At 50.2% G+C, this 20,974-nt stretch overlaps 1 long non-coding RNA gene across 1 annotated transcript; it reads right to left on the bottom strand.

The window, feature by feature from the left end:
• Positions 1-15,104: 15,104 nt before the first annotated feature.
• Positions 15,105-19,072, bottom strand: LOC103660793. The gene is made up of 3 exons (XR_567896.1): positions 18,753-19,072; positions 15,844-16,095; positions 15,105-15,546 (listed from the first exon to the last, which is right to left on the bottom strand). It is a non-coding gene; the product is annotated as an uncharacterized LOC103660793 (long non-coding RNA).
• Between the last annotated feature and the right edge of the window lie 1,902 nt (positions 19,073-20,974).

The raw sequence follows: 20,974 nt of genomic DNA on the forward strand, positions 1-20,974 counted from the left end.
GTGGTCTCCCATGGAGTGTGTCCCATGGGCCCTTGGGAACAACGTGGTGTCTGCTGTTGGTGGGCCAAGTGTTTGTAGATATCTGTCGGCTCTAGTTGGCTTACAGTGTTACTCAGGCTTTCCGTTTGCCTCGTAGCTCTGTCCATACTGAAAGTGCAGCGCTGAAGTTTCCACCGTTGCTGTGGAATCCTTATTTCTGCCTTCAGCTTTGTCCACTGTGCTTTGGGTATTTCGGAGCAACTCTGCAGGAGCTCTGTTAATCTCCTCTGTTCCCATCACAAAGTAACATAGCCTTAGCACCGTAAAGCAATGTGAGTTTACTGTCCTAGCTTTGTGGGTCAGAAGTCCTAGATTTAGACGGTCAACAGGGCTGCATTTCCCCTGGAAGTCCAAGGTGAGAATTTATCTTGCTGCTTTCCTAGCGCCCAGAGGCTGCCTGCACCGGTCTGCAGCCATGAGCTTTCATCAGTCTGTTCCTGACGGGAACGCTGGACGTCGGAGAGCCGTCCGCCTGCCATCTTCTCTCTGTCCTCTTTAGGCCAGGCCTGCAGTTTTTTCAAAGGTGTAACATCTTCGAGAACCTTATGAGTCTCCTGTGGACGTTCCTCAGGAGAACTTTCTAGAATAGCCCATCTCTGTTTTCAGTTTCTGCTGAAACGGCTGACGTGCTTCACCTCTTCAAAGAGATCTCTGTGAGATTGAACGGTCGCCATCTTTGTCCTTTGAGGCCCTAGCAAAAGTTGTCCAGCCACATTCTTGACTTCCTTTCAGAGCACACTTTCCTGGCAGTGAAATTCTAAAATTTAGATTCTATTGCAATCTGGATGGTTAAATAAACATTTCCCAAATCATTAAATCCTGGTTCCTTTCTGCTGTAACAGAAATCTGTCTCCCTTTCCCTCCTCCCTCCCACATTTACTATAGGCAACAAGAGAAAAACAGGCTCTACTCTCTGTAATTTTCTTGGAAATATCCTCGGGCAAATACCCAAGTCCATCACCTATAAGCCCACTTCTCACGGGACTGTGGGACTCAGTTCAGCTCAGATCTCTGCCCTGTCTTACAAGGTCTTCCTTTCTTCCAGTTTCCAGCATGTTCATTTCCTTATAAGCCATGCTTTGAATGTCCACATTACAACGCGTCCCTTTTACCTCTAGCAACTTCCGCTTGTGTGTTCTGCAGTCCATTTGTCTGATGTTAGTAAACCACCCTCGCTCTGTTCAGGTCACTTCTGAATGATCTGTCCTTTTTTCTGTTCTTTTAATTCAATTTTTTTGTACCTTTGAAATCGAAGTGTGTGTCCTGTAGATAACATATAGCTGGACCCTGTTTTCCCTACCCAGTCTGACAATCCTCGCTTTTGATTGAACTGTTTAATTCGACCACATTTAATGTCTGTGTTGATACACTTGGATTTATATCTGCCATTTTACCTTTATTCTCTGTCTGTCTCACAGCTTTTTTGGGCTTGTTGCTCCATTCCTCTACCCCTGTTGCTTGCTTCGAGTGAAACTTTTCTCTTGTAACATTTAATTCCTTTGATGATTTCTCACAGTATTTCTTGACTATTTTCTTAGTGGTTGCTCTGGAGCTGACCACACAGGTTTTAACTAATCAGAGTCAACTTCAGATCTAAGTTTAATGGGAAGAAGCAATAAAAATGTTATACATACGTAGCCCTATTTTCTTTCCCTTCCCTTGTGCTACCCTCACTATACACAGTACATGTTCGTATCATAAGCCCAACGACGCATTGTTATAATTATCACTTTCGGTCATGTTGTATCATTTACGGAAGCTGGGAGAAGAGGGCAGGTGTATCTTTACAGGGTTAGTACATTAACCTTGTAGATACTTGGTTACCTCTTCATTTACTCTGTTGGATGTAGGTTAGCCTTAGCTGTCATTTCCTACTCCTTACTTACAACTTTGTTCCCACCCACTGCCTTTATGCTCATGGTCAAATGTATGACATTCCTATGCACTGCAGTTATTACGCATTGTTTTATATAACTGAAGTTTAAATCAGATAAGAGAACAAGGAAGAAGAAATATGCATTTATATCATCTTTTATAAATGTACGTAGTTCCCTTTACTGGTGCCTGACTGTGCCTGTGTGTGTGTGTGTGTGTGTGTGTGTGTGTGTGTGTGTATCAAATTGCTGTTAGAGGTTACTTGCATTCAGATTAAAGAACACTTGTTAGTGCGTCTGCCAGCAATAATTCTCTCAGTTTTTGTTTTTCTACAAAGGAATGTCTTTATTTCTCTTTTTGAAAAGATAAATTTGCTGGATACAAGATTTTTGGTTGAAACATTTGTCTTTCCTTCGGCACTTTGAATACATCATCCAACCAGCTTCTGCTTCATAGTTTCTCGTGATACGTTAGTCAACCTTGTTTGGAATCCCTTGCTCATAATGACTCACTTTTCTCCCTCTGATTCAGTCTTGGTTCTCAGCTATTTGACCATGATGTGCCTGGGCGAAGCTCTCTGTATTGCATTTACTCTATTTTGCATTTCTTGAGCTTCTTAGATGCTCAGATTAGTATTTGTCATCAAATGTTAGAAGGTTTCCAGCATGCTGTCTTCACACTTCTTCCATCTGTTCTTCTTCCGTGTGTTGGTGTCCGCGGCCTGTTCCTCCCTGGCGTCTGTAGCCTGTGCTGGGAGCTGGGAAGAGGGACCCCACCTCTTGGCCTCAGCCAGAGTGGCATTTCCATCATGCCGAGGGCACGGGAGCAAGACATGGCTGACGTATCGTGGAGTCTCACTGTTTCTACCGGGGATCCAGCCGGGTCCTTAAGTAAGTGTTTTCACATTTGCTGTGTGCCTTTAGGGACATTTCCAGAGACTATGAATAGTTATTTGTAAAACAATTTTCAACAGTTATGGCTGCTTCTCATGGAGCAACTTGTGCTGCCATTCTATCGTCACCCTCTTCCGTTCTAACACTTGGTCAACAAGGACACATTCTGACCCGGGTGCGTCTCCTCCCGTGTCTGGCCCTGAGTCTGACCGTTTGAACGTCCTGTGTGCGCCCGGGTAGCTTCATCTTGTTCCCCCCTTCAGCTCGAGCACTGATCCCTTCTCTCTTGAATCCTTTCGAAAGCTCCTGAGGGACCTCTGTCTACAGCCCCACCGAACCACCCCTTGCCCCGCCATTGCCACAGAAACATTTAATCCACTTAAAACCCTACAAAGTGCCCAACTTCTTTCAGGATAAAATTTAAAGCCGTTCCAACCTCGCACAGGTCTGTCTCCCATATCTGTGACGTTCCTGTTCAGTCGTCTGTCTGAACCCAGAATGTTTGCTTTTGCTTCGATATCTGTGTGCACGTCTCCTTGACCTGCAGCAACCTTCTCACGCTTCTCAGGCTGAAAATTCACGAGAAGTAGCTTAGGGTTTCCTGCGGTAGGAAGATGAGGACGGTTATTTTCGTGCCTAGTGTGCCTGCTTTATCACAGCTTGGGGTATTTGTTTTCTTACCCATCTTCTGTGTTAGAATGTGAGCTCCTCGACGCTGAAGCCCCGCTCTCGTCTGTACCCTCAGCGGCACCCACAGTGCACAGCACCCAGGAGGAGGAGGATGAAAACGTGTCGTAAATTTAAAATAGTCGGCTGTGATGGGTTAGCTGTTTCCAGGAGCCTACGGGTGAGCAGGGTTTAGCGTGCAGGACGTTTCTGACATGATGATCTCATGAACAAATCACACGGGGGCACAGGAGGGGAAGGAGCCAGAGGACCACGGGGTGTGTTTGAAAGGGTGGGGTGTCCGTGGGTGGACGGTGGTCGGGGCAGAGCCTCTCGGTAAGGGGGCTCCGTGCAGAGGGCGGCAGAGCCTGCTTGTGGACGTTTGGAACGATGGTGGCCATTCTGATGAGGTTCAGGGCTTCGAGGTGTGGCCCCCAAAGGCAATTTCAGGCCAGAATCTGAAGAAGCCTGGGTGTCATTTCGCGGAGCACAGCTCTTTGTTCTGTGAGCACGGATATTTGTACACGGCTCTGTTTGCGGACTGGGTCCAAGAACGCGGAGTACCAAACGGTAATGACCGTGGAGGCGTCAATGTGCCACCCGCGCTCTGTCACATCAGGAGCGTGTGTGCTGCCAGACCGCGTTCAAGCAGCCACAGCATCTCATTGCTCCCAGGTGACGGGGCAGTTTTGCCGCATTTTTTTGTCAAGTCTGCAAACACAAATGTGGCCCATCTGCGGGCTCATGGGAAACAGCAGGGCAGGTTACGGAAGGAGGACGTCTGACTATGATGATGTCCAAACCGAAACCTGCCTCAACACAAATCTTGCACTATATTTAAAATTACTGTTTCTCTGTCTTAGAGAATATAAATATGGTCCATAAACAATGGGTATTGAAATATTTTCAAACTCTGAGTTTGGCTTCGGGATGTCTTTTTAGGGGTGGGTAATGATCGTAATAGCACGTAACTGGGCTCTGGAGTCATTTCTGGAGTCGATAATGGGAGCGTTCACAGAGGATCCCCCGTGGCAGCCCCTCCCACCCTTTGTAAAGGCCGCTGAACCCACCGTGACTGTTCGAAAGGCCTCGAGAAGCTGGGTGTTCGACAAATGTAAGTTCAACCGAGGGGAGGAGAAAATGTGATTCTCCCGCAGGAAATGTTTGTCAGAACACAAACAAAGACGGCAGTAATGAGGCCCTCCCAGAGTCTGGCGGAGACGGCCAGATACAGAGCTGGCCTGGGATGAAGCGTGGAGGGGCGTGCCTTCCTGCGCGTCTTTCCTCGTGCTGGCTCTGCGGCCTGCCTCTGGGGAGCGAGCCAACCTGCTCCAGGCCCAGGGTGGCACCTCCCTGCACCTGTCCGGGCCTGTGAGCCTGGGACAGCGTTCTCTCGCCTGGCCCGGCAGCCCCCCTGGAGGAGTGTGGCTTCCCACGTCGGACCTGAGACCGCCAGCCGGAGCGCGTTGGGTATCATGTCCATGCAGGGTCCTCCCCTGGACTCCAGATTTTCCAAACGGATGTCTGGGCTTCGTCAGGGTCCTGTAGGCAAAAACGTGAGAATAATTATTATAATGGGCAGACAGAGGTTTAACGCTCAGACCAAGTTTATGGAAAATATCCCGTGGGAATAGCACAGGCCTCGCAGAGTTCCCACCGGATTCAGTGCTGGATGTGCTGGAAACCACGTGCATGCACATGCACACATGCACACGTGTGCACACACTCCCACCGGATTCAGTGCTGGATGTGCTGGAAACCACGTGCATGCACATGACACATGCACACGTGTGCTCACACGTACACACACGTGCACACACATGTTCACCTGCACACGCGTGCACACACATGCACACACTCTCACACACAGAAGCGAGCATGGTAATCACACAGTGCCCAGCCTGGGTGCCTCCCGAGAAACATAGAACCAGGTAAAGTAACAGGGAGGAGGGGACCGGGGACACCACCAAGGACATCTCTCCACACAGGTGACATTTGAACAGAAATGTGAAGGACACAGGACAGCAAACCGTGCAGAGATAAGAGCTCTCCATGTAGGGGGAACAGCAAGCACAAAATCCCTGAGGCAGGAGTTGAACAAGCAGTAAGGGGCCGGCCGGTGTGGCTGGGGGGACACGGAAGGGGAGGAGAGGCCACTGGCAGGCTGATGGTGTGGCGTCTGGAAGCCGCGGGAGGGCCCCAGCCTTCACCTCCATCTGTGAAATTGAACCGCTTCCTGTGCTAGGTCCTTGCGTGTCCTTGACTTCTGCAAACACATTTTATCCTCAACAATGTTTCAAAAGTGGTGTTACAGCAACAAATGAATTAATGAGGGCAGCAGAGAGACAAGGGGGCTCCACTAGGTCCAGAAAGCCACTGCCTGGTGGATTCCAGCTTCAGGACTGGGACCCCATGACTCCACTCTATGCCTCTAGTCACTGTGCCACAGAACAGGAGGACGCAACAGACAGATGTACAGCGTCTCCCTCGCCGTGGCTCTGCGCTGCCTTCGGTCTCAGACGATCTGATGTTAAGGATCACAGCAGGCATCTATCACGGAGGCTCTCCTTGTTTGTCCTCACACGTGGTGCCTGCACTTTACGTGGAAGCTTTTGTAACGACCGCATTTTCCAGTCACACACATTTATACCAGCTGAGTGATGAGAGCAACTCTCATGAGGGGAAGGAGGTGTTTGTGTCCGGCAGTGGAGGTGGCTGCACACACCTGCTCACGTGTGGAAGGTCGTACAACACAGCGCGAGGGGAATCAAGTGCAGTCTGAACAGAACGTCTGCAAACTAATACTAATGGAATGCCAATAACAACGGCTCTTCTGTATGATTCTGTAAACTCTAAAAATGCAAAGTTAATAAACAGTTATGAAATGATGAAGAGATTATAAAGTGCTAAATAAATATCAACTATATTTAATATATTTTGAGTTACAGCTTCACAGCAGTTGTTTGTAAAAGTGATGACTGATGTGCTAACAGTTCCCCAAAACAAAGAGAACAACATGGGATTGTGAAGGGGAGAAAAGTCCCCATTAACGATCTTGTCGTCGGAGTCTAACGTTCTCGCTCACTTGCCCTGTATCCACCGTCACCAGCACGACCGCCAGCAATGTTTACGATCAGAGTCTTCAGAGCGGACTGGTCACCTTCCCTGCCAGGAGTCTGGAAGGCTTGTCCCACCCACCTCCTTCCCCCGGCTCTCCATACCGCGGGTGGCCGGGCTTGTTTGCAGCCGTCACGTGACGCCGCCTGTGGTCTGCAAGCCCTGCGCAAACCCTCGGGAGCAGGTTGCACCGGTGTTCTGCTCCTCCTGAACAGAGTGTGGTGAGGGCGTGGATTGCCGCTTCTGAGACTGGCTCCCAGGACTGCCACCGTGCTTTCTATAGCTCCTCTCCTTGCCCACTTTGGTGAAAACCGCGGCCTTTGTGGGACCTGTCCAAGCGAGAGGACCGTAGGCGAGGAATTGATGGTAGGTTCTGGCCAGTAGTCTTGGAAGGCCTGCATCCTGCAAGCAATCACATGAGTGAGCTTGGAATCAGACCTTCCCCATCACACCTTCCCATGCGACCACGGCCCCAGCCAGCGCTCGGGCTAAAGCCTCTGGGAAAGCCCAAACCAGACGCTGGATGCAGCCTTGCCCAGGCCGCTGACTCACACAAGGGGTCAGATCCTAAAAGCCTGTATGCTTCGGGTGATTTTTTTAATGCAGGAATTCATATGCCATCTTCACGTCTACACCTCAGCTCCGCTGGGACCCTCCTTCCTTCTCCATGAGGACGGACTTCACCGACTTCCCAGCCCATGTCAGATTCTCCTGTGTGTCCTTTCTCTGCGGGTCACACTTGCTGTTTCAATCCCATGTTTATCAATAAGCTATCATTTTATCCGTGTGTGCTCACTTACTCATGCTCATCTCCGCTTCATTCTTCACTGCGAGGTCGGTGTTAACCAAATGTCCGTGTTCAGGGAGTGCTAACCAATCATGCAGACAATGAACGGAAGTCCCACGGACTTAAATCTTTCCTGAGATGGCAGGTTATTAGAAGGAATAGATACATTTAATACTACGTATGCCCGGTGGGATCACAAGAAAGTTTGATGAGGAGGCAAGGGTTAGGGGTGAAGACACAGCTCCCAGACGGCGCGGATACACCACGGAGAAGGGTTTGAAGTCCAGGGCCGTCGGTGACGCCCAGAGCAGTCTGTAGCCCGCACCGTCCGTCAGCCACGGCTCGGGAACGTCACGCTTCTGATTTTGTCTTGTTTCATTTTACTCCTCACAATGATCCACGGAGGAAAGTATTTTACTCCCTCTTTACTTAATTTTCTGTGTCAGACAGTTTCTGTGATTTGCTGGGAGACACACGACGGACAATGCAGTGGCGTCTGCCTCCTGGGGCCCTGACACCAGCCTCACGCCCGCGCACCCGTGCTCCACTCTCCCGCCGCAGCCGCCGTGGAACTGGACTCCAGCCGTGCGGTTCTGCACCCTCGTCGCACATTAGAATCACGTGGGAGACCCTGGGAACTATCAGCTCTGGGCTGAGCCCACAGACTCTGCGTTAGTTGATTTTTATTAGGATTTTGCCATTTAGAGGGTCTACTTTGCATATCGAGCCTAAAAACTTTGGAATTGAAGGGCAGGCTATTTGAGTGAGGGATTTAAATCATAATGGGAGGAAGAGAGGGGCTGGGTTGCTATTTCCCACCACGTGGGGGACGCTGGGAAACCACAGGTGCTGCAGGGCAGGGATCCCGGCAACAGACCGTGGGACGTGGTGCTGGACTGCGATTCAGGGCCTCCTGACGGGGCTCTAATTCTCTCAGCAAACATCCACACTTTGATATGATCAGCATTAAACTCGTCATCAATTAACCTGAAAACACAGGAACTTTATGAAAATTGGTAGAATTTTTGGTCCAAAGTTGTAGCAGCTATGTTTCTGTTTTTTTGGGTTTTTTTTTTCTTTCTTTCAATGTTTATATTTCTCCTTAAAAATCAAATACTGTACCAGGAAAGGTTTCTTTCTCCTGATTATTAAAGATTATCAACACAACGGTAGACTTCTAGAAACCTCTGCCTTCAGCAACTTTGGTTCTCACCCAGAGAGGCATAGGCTCCTGGTGAGGGCTCCGCCCTACACGGCCTGCGGTTTTAGGACAAAGCGAGATCAGTGAAAGTATCTCCAGAAAGTAAAATCACAGAATTTAAGTTTCTGTGTGCATCGGTCCTAATCTTAGTTTATGAGCCTTTCCCAGAAAATTGAATGCGGTGAGTCAGAGAGAAAAATAACGCCACACACACCTCCAAGTCTTCACTTACCCAGAGAAGGGGAGTTTCATCCAAGCCGAGAGGACACACGAAAGCTGGGGCTCCACTGCAGGGTTCGTGTGGCAGGACGCAGCCGCCAAGCCAGAGCCCCGAGGCGGCGGGGGCCAGGCTGAGCACCGTCCCTGCTTCCCACTGGCGGGGACACCTGCTGGCCTTGACCCCGGGGCCCCCCCGCAGCGCAGTTGGTGCTTGCCCTCCAGCAGGCCTGGCGTCCCGGTCCGAAGGCTCTTGCTCTCGCAGACGCGGATGCGGTGGCAGAAGCAAGGGCAGAGCGCAGCCGGACAGACAGCCGCGGGCCTGTGGACTCTGTGAGCTCCCGGTGCAAACACATCACCAGGACAGGCTGGGAACGTCCCAGCCTGGGTGCCAGCAGCTGTTTCCCTCCACTTTCTTGGAAGAAGCTGGGGGGATTTGGAAGCAATTTCTGGGCTCCTGCTGTGTGCACACGGAAGAATAAACACGGTTCTAAAAGAGTCTATTACGGATAATTAATCATTTTAACCCAAGATGGGTTTTGGAAGGGCTCATATACCTTCACCACAGGAGGAATTTCTGAATACCTGGCACAGGCACCGTATTTTTTTAAAAAACAATTTAACAAGGACTGTTTCTTCAGAAAGCATTTTCTATCTAAATGCACTGATGGCTGGATCTCAAGAAATGATTGAAGTGTTTTTCTAAAAAACAAGGCAGGTATTTTTCAGTGCAACTGTTTTCGGGGAGAACACATTACACTTTTTGTGGAATACATCTTGATACTTACAGAGATTTTAAAAGAAAATATTTGGGCTGTGGTTTAGGAATCAAACAGTCTTAAGTATGTAAATAATGACAGGTTGGAACTCTTTCTAAACAAATACATACTAACCGTGAGACACGTGGCCGGCTTGTGTAGGAGGACGTGCTCACGGAAGGCACCGGCCGGCCGGTGCCTGTCGCACAAACAGCTGGAGGGACCGGCACAGGTGAGATGGGTCCCGCACGGGGCACGAGGCGGAGCTCACAAGAGAATAATCTTCCCTGGTAACCCCAGTGTCATCTGCGGTATTACAGCTGCTGTTTGGAGTCTTCTTGGAGAGTTATGACCAGTCAACACAATTTACTATTGGAGAGGGACAGCTCGTTTTCTCCCCGGCGAGCTGGACAACACTGGCTTATCTTATGCGACCCGTTACCTCTTGCACCTAATGTCCGGTCCAGTCTGGCATCCCCAGTGCCGAGGGCGCTGGCAACTCCACATCACTTCCTTACGTGCTTGGTGCTTGTCTCCGGAGGGTCCCTGGCTGCGAACCCGGGTTCATGCTGAGCCTCTGGGCTCCGGCGAGGCAGCGCTGGGGTTTGTAAATCTGGAACGTCTTCAGGCTCGTTAGCACATTGTGACGGACGTGCGTTCACACACGGCAGTAAAAAAGCAGATTTTATCACACACGGGAGTTGGCATGGTCAGTGGCCTGCCCAGAAGTGTCCAGGACAAGACTTTTGGGCAAAGTTGGGTGTCTGCTCATGGCAGCACGACTGTCATGGTGGGAATCTGTCCAGTGGTTATGACTCTCAGGCCACAAATCTGTTGTGAAAGAAACATATTTTTTTCATATATTTATAATTTAGTTAATTTTTGCATATCCCTTTCGGGGCATCAGAGACACAGTCTTGGTGTGTTGTGGTCGCCCGTGGCCTCCGGAGGCTCAGCCTGCTCTCCGGGCCTTCCTCGGAAGCAAGGTGCCAAGGTGGAGAGCAGACTGCTTGGCAAGCGATTCAGCCTGTGCTCCGCTTCTGCTTCTGCTCCTGGCTCTGAATTATGGCTGGGATTCTGGGGTTCTGTCTCCAAACCCAACAGTCCAACCAGCAGTCCATCCAGGACTCTGGTCCTGCAGCAGAATGAGGCAAGCGTCCGAGGCCAGGCTGGCTGGGTGTGGGGCATTTCTTACGGACCCATGTCAGCTTGTAATTCTCCTATTTATTCTGGATTTCCCTCTGTTCCTGTGCTGAGGTACAGAAAAAATCTGGCCTGACTTTCCTTTTTTCTTCTTCTCTCTTTTTTTTTTTTAGATTTGTTTATTTATTTTAGAGGTAGGGAGGGGCCGAGGACGAGAGAAAATCTCAAGCAGACTCCACTCCGAGTGCAGAGCCTGACGAGGGCTCAATCCCACAACCTCGAGGTCCCAACCCGAGCCAAAATCAAGACTCAGATGCTTAACCGACTGAGCCACCCAGGCGCCTCTAGCTTTTTTTTTTCTAAATCCTGCCTTGTGGATTCAGCTCCACGAATTTCGTCATTATGCTGCTTTAATAATTCTTGCTTCAAGAAAAGGGCGTTTTATTTCCTGGCTGGCTGAGGGGACGTGGGCCACGGGGAAGAGAGCTACTGGGGAGAAACACAAAACGAGTAACTTATCACCGTGTGCTCCCGACTTGCACACGTAGACTCGTATCTGGGATGAACAGGAGTGAAGGTTGCAAGCATGTGAATACCGTCCAAGTATTAGTGTAAGCAGAGCCTCGGAGACGACGAAACGAGGCAAGCAGCCCAGAAAACAAGACCACCTGCCAGGAACCCAGGCACGGGGACGGCACCACCAGCTGTGGGGGGCCAGAAACAGCCCGGTTGAATCCGGCTTTGCAAGGGTCTTCACGTCCTCCAGGGGGAAACCAGACCCACTGTTACAGGGAAGAATTAAGTCCCTTCAGCGTTACAAGCTGGGAATCCTCTCGGACTGTGACAAATGGAGATAATCACGTGAAAACAAACAGTACTTGCCTTGATCCATCAGTTGGGGGTGTTCTGGAATATGTAATTGACCAAATGACTCGATTTTCCACCTCATCTTCACTTGTAGATAAATTTTAAGATAGGTTTTGAGTTTATACACCAATTCTCCTTGGAGAAGAGAAGAAAGGGAGGCACGTTTTATGAACAGTGCTGATTCCTAGTGACTTTGATTCATGTATGGGTCTAAGTAGAAAACCACTTATTTTTGTCATGCGTTTTTAATGAAGAAACCCAGTGTTTATTCTTTATGTCTGGGAGTTAGCAAGCTCTGGTTATGTGCAAGTGGAGATTGAGGACGTGTGCTTCCTCTGTACCACACCAGACAAGGCGCCTACTGCTACGAGGTGCACACGCCAACTCAGCTGCTCACCCTCCGTGGAGCCCGGTTCTGCAGATGGGCTCAGAGCGCCGTGGAGGCCGGTGCCGGCAGAAACCGGCAGTGCCGTGAAGGGGCAGAGAAAGGACCGTGGCGTTCCTGTTACGGCCAACACGAAAACCCTAAGAATCTCTGGCGTTCGTGCCAGACGTCGCAGAACAAGACCAGTAGCATCTTTTGATTTATGGTACAGATAAAACTGGCAATTCTGAATTCCATTTGGTTTTTTGTTTGATTTTCTGTAATTCAAGCTCTGTGTCTCTACCCTGCTTCGTAAGTAAATACCCATTTACAAAAATAATTGGGACTTTCAGGAAATGCTGACAATGACATCATAGGCTCACCTATTTCAGGAAATCTCGGAGGAAGCAGGTGCTACGTGCCAGACATGGTGGGAAGAACCAGAAACTCAGCGGTTAGACACATCATCCCTCCCCGGTCTCATGGTTCCCGGAGAGGAGGCAGGCTCGAGTCATCACACAGCAAGGCTAGAACACACAGAGAAAAGGCACGCAGAGAGAAAAGGTGGAGAGTGCGAGAAAAACGATAGACTCTCCTTCTTACTCTGATTCTAAGTGTTCATGACTTACATGCCTTTATTCTAATTTTCCTAAAATTAATTCTAACGGCTGCAACCGGCTCTTCCTGCTAAACTTTATGATTTCCTGGAATGGTTGGCACTTCCAAACCCACGTGCTGACATAGCTGTCTTCTGTGCCCCCGGCGTCTCCCGCCAACCCCCTGTGCTCCCCCTGTTCATACGTCTGACGGGGCACCCACGGTCCCAGAGTGCAGTCGAAACCCTCGGGATTGGGCACAGCGGAGACCACATATGCTCCTGGAAGCTTGAAAATAACGAGGCACAGAAGCGCTCTGCAAACACGATTACCCAATTTAAGTCAAATTTAACAAGCAGTTATTGAGCACTTACGATGTGGAAGGTACTTCGCTGCCAGATGCACGTGAGCCCGGTGCCTATGGTCTGGCGAGTGTCGGCGCAGGCCATCCGGGAATGCAGGAGGGAAGTCCTGGTATCACAGAGGGGGAGTCGAAGACACAGAAGACGAGACTGATTCCGCTGGAGACACTAAGTAGCAGTTACATTTAAACTGGTGTTATTTACGTTGACCGATAATTTCAGACATATCGTTTAGGAGAGCCTAGGATGGTATGACGGGGCCACATAGCACAAGACAGCGAGGAAAATACGGTTTCTTCCTTTCTTATTTCCTGTGCTTTTCCTCGTCATCAGTCCTTCCAAGTGTTCCATCCCCCATCCTCAGGGACCAGACACGTCAGACACTACACCGACTCCGTTTTGTCACCGAAGCCTCCTCCCCGATGACCGCCTATCCTCCTGCCCTCACCGGGCTGGCACCGGCGTCCCGTCGGGGAGAAGCAAGTGTGGCTTCGCAGCCTGTGTGGTCCCACCTGGCATGGGGGTCAGGACTCAGAGCGGGTTCCTGCAAGACAAAGGCAGGGGTAGTGGCTGAGGGAGAGTGGTTGTGGCGGTAAGTGCTAGTGAGTCCGTGTGTCTGCGCCGCATGGGGCCGCGGTCCTGCTGTCCTCCAGGCTGAAGCAGCGGGAGCTGGGGGTCCGCCGTGCGCCCCTCCAGGTCTCTCTTTGCTCTTTAGAGGCTTTCTTTGCTGCCGCAATTTGCGCATATACTGGGAGAAAGGGTAGAAAGGCGTATTCATCTCTTGTTTAGCTGGAAATATTCAGGTAAGCATTTATCCTGTTAATTGGGACGTGTAAGCGGCTGGGGTGGGTTGGGGTCTGCACCTCATTTTGCAACAACCTCAGCACCGCGCGGACTGTGTCCACTGTGTCGGTGGGAGCACCTGGTCTCCCACGGGGCATTGTCAGCAGGTGCAGAAGCAGAGCTCCAGGGAAGGGGAGGCCTGAGCCTGAGATCCTGGCAGGTTGAGCCCTGGTCCCTGCAGGAAGACCCGACGGGGCCAGCAGGGGCCCCAGGCGCAGGCGCGAACTCCATCTCCATGCTCCTGACACGAATTTCAGCTCGTTTGCAGCCCCACATTCCAAACATGATGACGTTTGTGAGGACATTTACTATTACTTTCCCGTGAGCACTGTTCTTCACTACACTTGTAATTTCTCGACTAGTTTTGCAAAGCCACTGTAAGAATGTTAGGGAAATTGACTTTGGGTAGGTATTAAGAAGGTTTCCTATTGTTTTAAATGGGTCTTTCTTGTGGCCAGGTCACTGGAAATCGTGTCTTTTGTAGAGAAACATATGCCAACACTTTCATTTCTCTGGCAATAAAATATTTTTAATTGAATTACTGGTTAAAATGGTGAAGTGTGGTTGTTTCCCGTCTAGTCAGGGTCAAGAGTTAGCTGTTGTTGGAGAGGATGTGGAGAAAGGGGATCCCTCCTACATCGTTGGTGGGAATGCAAGTTGGTACAGCCACTCTGGAAAACAGTGTGGAGGTCCCTTAAAAAGTTAAAAATTGAGCTACCCTATGACCCAGCCATTGCACTACTGGGTGTTTACCCCAAAGATACAGACGTAGTGAAGAGAAGGGCCATATGCACCCCAATGTTCATAGCAGCATTGTCCATAATAGCTAAATAGTGGAAGGAGCCGAGATGCCCTTCAACAGATGACTGGATTAAGAAGTTGTGGTCCATATATACAATGGAATATTACTCAGCAATCAGAAAGAACGAGTTCTCAACATTTGCTGCAACATGGACGGCACTGGAGGAGATAATGCTAAGTGAAATAAGTCAAGCAGAGAAAGACAATTATCATATGGTTTCTCTCATTTATGGAACATAAGAACTAGGAATATCGGTAGGGGAAGAAAGCGATAAAGAAAGGGGGGGTAATCAGAAGGGGGAATGAAGCATGAGAGACTATGGACTCTGAGAAACAAACTGAGGACTTCAGAGGGGATGGGGGTGGGGGAATGGGATAGGCTGGTGATGGGTAGTAAGGAGGGCACGTATTGCATGGTGCACTGGGTGTTATACGCAACTAATGAATCATCGAACTTTACATCGGAAACCGGGGGTGTACTGTATGGTGACTAACATAATATAATAAAAAAACATTAAAAAAAACATGAAAATCAAGAAAACCAAAAAAAAAAAAAAAAGAGTTAGCTGTTGCTAAGAGGTACACTGGTTCCAAATAAAGAGATTGGCCATAAGGAAAACACGAAGCCGAAGCATGTTTAATATGCTAACGCTGTACTGTTGGTTATTAATATAACAGTAATCACCCTAATACACTATTACAATTGAAAAACACATTTTATGATACATACAATACAGAAATATTGCTAATATTGATATTAATACAACCTACTGGGGACTTGGCCCAACGTCAGTCTCAGGATAATCAGCACCACGTGTTGCGATGCACAGCCCACCTGCGTGTGAAGCCCGCGTCCGGGCGTCTCCCGCGAGCTGTCAGACAAATGCCGGCGTGTTCTGCCCAGCGGCTTGGTGCAAGGGGAGCCGCCAGGCCGCTCACACGAGAAGGTGCCTGTGGCCAGAGCTGGAGGTAACAGGACTTCTCTGCTTCCAATGGTACTCGGCTTCTGGTAGTCTGCCTGCAACCACAAACACTGAATCTCAGAAGCCTCTTTCAAAACCCGTGCATCTTCAGATTCTTACTCCCAAACCCTCCCCCGAACCCACAAGCGCCCAGGAGCCGCGCGCTGTGCTGGGAATGAGCCTCCCTCCTGGAGGTGCCCGTAGGCGCCCGGCCGCCGGTGGTAACGGCACCGTTTTAACAGGAGCCTATCCGGTTGTTTCTGGCTTGACAAGGGCAGTTGAAAGTTTCCCAAACTGGGATTGTCTGCTGTTACCGCGGAGGCTTGTAGGGATGCAAACTGACGAACTCTTACCGTTGGAGGCAGCCCTGTGGAGGAGTGGGGTCGTGCCCGGGGCTGGTATCCCGCGCCAGCCCAGTTCAGACCCATAAACTGCGCGTGCCTCGCTCGGCTGTCCCGGGGCTGCGGGCTGCAGGAAGGCGTGAACTAGGCGATCGAATCCTTGGTCCTGGGAACCTTGTGTCCTAGCAAAGGACTGAGCTGCTTTGACACTGGAAATGAGTTTTATGTAAGTTGGTGCAGCTCACAATTTTCTAGACAGAAAAACTGCTTTGGAGACAAAGAAAAACATCCATTAATTGGACAACAATGAAGTGGCAAGGACTTTGGTGTCTCATTTAACTTAATCCTCTAAACAATCAGAAAAGAAAGGTATCCTTGTCTTCACTTTTGCTTAAATAAGTAGCCCAAGGGCAAGAAGGGATAAATCTCAGATCTGCTTGACCCCAAAGCATCTGTTCCACCCACAAGGACCCACACCTTTGATTTACATGAACTGTGTTCTTCCCCTGGAGACCTCAGAGAACAGAGCTTTCTGGAGAGCAGAGCAGAAAAACTGGCAAATTATTGACTAGAACTTTGTCCCAGATATTGTTCACATTTAAATGCTCCCCAGCTGTTTCCATATACTTGTTTTTCAAATCTTTGTCCCCAAGTGGGGAAGGCAAGGAGAGCTCCTCTGTTTTCCGTCCGTGGGAGAACCATTCCTCAGCTTCCGGGGGCCTGGCCGCCCCTCCCACTGCTCGGAGGACGGGCGACATGCAGGACTCCTGACCTCCGGAGTCTGTGTAGGTGGCGGGGCTGAGCCCTGCCACGCTGTCCTTGAGCACCTGCACCTGAGGCCTTCCTGGGAAAATGACCAGGGCTCATGGCCGCTCTCTGGGGCCTAGGAACACACTTTTCCTTCCAAACTAAGTGGCCTGCGTGCAAATCAGAGACTGTTGCCCCCTTGTGATCAAGAGCTGGGGTCAATGAGCCAGGGCGTCTTAGCCTCTCGGGGACATCAGACGCCCTGCACTCCGGTTAGACCTCACCTGCCTGCCTCCTCTCCCCGGGGGGGCTCTGCTGCCCTCTGTCCGGGGCGGGGGGGGAAGCTGGGCAGCTGTGTTTGCATCAAAGGCCCATCATCATTTTGCCAGCCTCCAGGTCTGAGAGCCACGGTCCACGGGGACAGCCCAGGCTGTGTCTACTGTGCTCCCTCTGGCCCGGGGGCAGGTGCATGGAGAGGCTGCAGCCAACCCCTCGCTCATGCAAGGGTCCCCGTGCACGACTCTAACCCCTCCCAGCCAGTCAGGGACCAGCAGACCATCAACACAGAGGCTGCCCATACTTCCTGATCTTTTTCCAGATCATTTTATTTTCAAAAATGTTTTTAAAAATGGAAATTGAGGTGATAGTAACTTCATTGCAAGATACGCCTTTTCCTAAACCGATGTCCTTGGTGTGGAAGATGTCGCAGTGGGGGGGGGGGTGCGTTGGTGGCCCCCCGTTGCTGCCGCCATCCGGGAGGCTTTCAGGAGGCCGTCTGAAGGCGTCTATCTGTCCGCCGTCATAATGAATAGATGCCTATTAATCTTGGGTCCTGTCCTGTGAAATACGAGTGTGTGATGTGATTGATACGATGAGTAACAGGAGAGTTTACTCTCTCTTTTATTTCATGGAACAGCTAATAAATCACAGTGAGTTATGTTTCATTCAAAACGCCATTTCTGTTCTTGAATTTGTTCATGATTCATGAACCTGCTTCTGCTCAGACCCACACGCCTCTGGGTGTAACTCAGTTATGAGTGTTCAGTGGAAGATTTGCTTTAAGAGGTCAGCAGGGGCCACAAGAACAAATGCGTTATATTCGCACGCTAGTGTCCTCCCCGCTGTGTAGAGCTCTGTGACACACGTGCCCTCCGCCCAGCACCCCTGCACAGGCTTGCAACGCTGGCTGGGAAAGCTTCTGTCAGGGAGGAGGCTGCAGGCATGGCGTGTCTGGCCGGGAGGCTGGACTGGAGTCTGTGGATGTGTCTGCAGGTGGCTCTTTCCGTGGGGCTGCTTGAGTGTCCTCCCGTGGCCGTGGCTGCCCTCCTGCAGAGACAGTGGCCTCCTGACTACCGAGGGTGGCGCCAGCAGAGGGAGTAAGGACAGGACCGGGGACCACTGATTACCATGGTTCCCTGGGCATCCATCCCAGGTGGAAGCCCAAGGTGATGATGACCCTCAAAATGTCTGATTCATTCTTTGACCTAGTTTTCCACTTCTGTCCTCTCAGCTCTCTGTTTCAGCCACACTGCCCCTCGTTTTGCCGCCAGGCTGTCTTCTATCCGGGGCCCCTGCACACCACCTTCCTGCACTGGCTTCTCTTGTGCCAGGAATCCACACGGCCGGTTCCCTCATTCACGTAGGCACTTACTCCCATGCCACCTCTGCGGGCAGCCTCTGCTGCCGTTGTCTTAAACTCTGAGGGGCACCTTGGGGGGTCAGTCGGTGAAGCGTCTGCCTTCGGCTCAGCTCATGATCTCAGGGTCCTGGGATCTGGCCCCACATCGGGCTCCCAGTTCAGTGGGGAGTCTGCCTCTCCCTCTGCCTGCTGCTCCCCCTGCTTGTGCTCTCTCTCTCTCTCTTGCTCTCACTCTCTCTCAAATAAATAAATAAAATCTTTTTTAAAAAGTAATTAAGATTAATTAATTAAACAGTGAATCCGCGCCCGCAGCACTCGCACCTGCCCGCCCCGCCTCAGTTCTGGGTAGCGCTGTGCTGTGCTGGCGAGGAGGAGAGAAGCAGCCCTGATTCGGCAGCGCCTGCGTTTCCCTGGGGGAGACACTCTCACCGTGGCCACTGATTTCAAACTGCTGCTGCCACGCCCCCGAACGCGAAGCTGGGGGAAAGGCGCCCACCCCGCGCTCCTGAGCCTAGGCCAGCTCTGCTGCACTCACCCCCGACAGTGCTCAACTGTCTCCTTCCTTGCTTCCTTTAAGGTCCGTGGGGCACCGATCCTTGTCTGTTTTGTTCAGGGCTGGATCCCCCACGTCCCAATAAATACCTGCGAGCGAGTGGTGCTGACAGGCCTGGTGTCCGCCTGGCCCCGGGGCAGTGATCTCATCCACTCTCCCCCAAGCAGGAGCGGGAGGGTGGGGGGAACGTCTGGTGAGAACAGCAGGCTGCACCGTGGGCGGGCACGCGCACTGACCAAGACATCGTGCGCAGGAAGTGCAGCAGACAGTCGAGCAAGGACCAGAGCGCAGGGATGGCTCAGGGGCAGCGCCCAAGTCCCTCAGAGCCCCCAAACCGTGGCATCAGGGTCGACGGTAACTTTGACTCGTGCACAATCTGGAACACGAGTGAATAGCTTTCCTCATCCAAAGGAGTGGTTCTATTTCAGGCCAGCGGTCCAGGGAAGGCTTACTCGAGAAATCGCGCCAAGAAAAAAGTGATTGTTTACACAAAAATTAAATTATTTGCTAATGTGGCGAGTGAAAACAGTATTAGATTGCATTATTCAGAACAGTTGACATCGATTCATATTTTTTAACCATACAGGGTGGCTTATTTACACCTTTTTCTGTGAATAACTTACGTCAATGATCAGCTTTCCACGCAATTTTACCACCTTATTGGCTGTGAGATGTTAGTTATTGAAGTATTAGCTAACATCATTCCCAGTTTTTGCAACTTGTTCTATGAAGTTTATGTATATAATGTTTTGTTTATAAAAATTAAACTGACCAATATTTATTTTACTATTTCTTGAGTTTATACTTGGGAAGGTCTTCTCTCTTGATTAAATATGTATTTAATATCATTCTTCAAAATAAACTCCAGACCAAGATCGAAAGGAAACCTTTTAAGAAATGGACACATAAATGTGGGGCAATAATAATCTTAAATCAAGATGGGCACGGCTTCACTTTCTGGTGGAAAATGTGATTTATATTCTCCTTCTGGAAAATAAAATGTACCGATTTCCTGTAAAATAATGATACTCTTTGACCTAATGGTTCCACTCCCAGGAAGCCACCCCAGTGAAATGGAGAAAAACATGTGTAAGTGCTAAGATGCGTGTTAGAACATTACCTATAATGGAGCTGATTTGTAAAGATCTGTGAGTGCCTCACACTGGAGAATGTTATATGGGTTACGCTGCATTTACGGAGGCGCGTAATACCGAAGCTGGTGCGTACAAATGAGCCTTCACATGGTAGGAACACCTCGTGAACGTCAGATTGGGCGAAAGAGGAAAGAAACGGAGATGTACATGCTGTCCTCCCGTAACATTGGACCGAAGAAGGAAATCCTCCAAATATTAACGGTAATTATATCAGAGGAGTGGAATTTGGCATAAATCTTTGTTTTCCTCTTCATTCTTGTCTGGGTGTTTATGTTTTCACTCAGAAAACTAGTTTAGTGTTTAGAAAGCAGTGTGTCGGCGCCCCACGCGGGGTGCGGGCTTGGCGGGGTTCTCCGATGCTGCAAGCCCGCGCTCAGAGCCAGCCGCACGTTCCCCTGCTCGGTGCCTTTCTGATAAATGCCTCAGTCACTGGTGTGGACCACACCGTGTTCCCCAAAACTCATCTGTTGAAGCCCCATCCCCCAGTACCCCAGAATGGGACCATATTTGGAGAGACGGTCTTTACAGAGGTGACTAAGTCAAATGGGGTCTTTCGGGTGACGCTAACCCAGTAAACCTGGTTTCCCAATGAGAAGAGGAGCTCAGGACCCAGTGAGGCACAGAAGAACGACCGCGTGAGGTCGCGGGGAGAAGGTGGCGTCTGCACAGCCGGGAGAGTGCCCTCAGGAGAGACCACCCTGCCACCAACCCTGCCCATGGACTTCAGAATCCAGAAATGTGAGGGAACCAATGTGTCTTGGTTAAGTGGCCTGTCTGCGCTGTCTGTCACGGTGACCTGAGTGAGGAGGACGGTTACTGCATCTGGAAGTGTCATCTGAGCGTATGGACCTCTGCAGGCAGAAGCTCGATCACGTTGCCATGGGATCCACCCTGGTGAACGTGTGAGTCCTGTCCACTACCTAGAAGGTGTTATTCTTTTAAATGGTGGTATTTTGAATAAGGCTGCCTATGTTTGTGCATACGTGTAGTGCTAAAAATGTTTAGCATTGATATTAATTTTCACCATTCTTGGCTGAGGAAGCAGGGCAG

This window comes from Ursus maritimus, unplaced genomic scaffold, assembly GCF_017311325.1.
Source record: "Ursus maritimus isolate PB19 unplaced genomic scaffold, ASM1731132v1 scaffold_13, whole genome shotgun sequence".
In the NCBI taxonomy this organism is placed as follows: domain Eukaryota; kingdom Metazoa; phylum Chordata; class Mammalia; order Carnivora; family Ursidae; genus Ursus; species Ursus maritimus.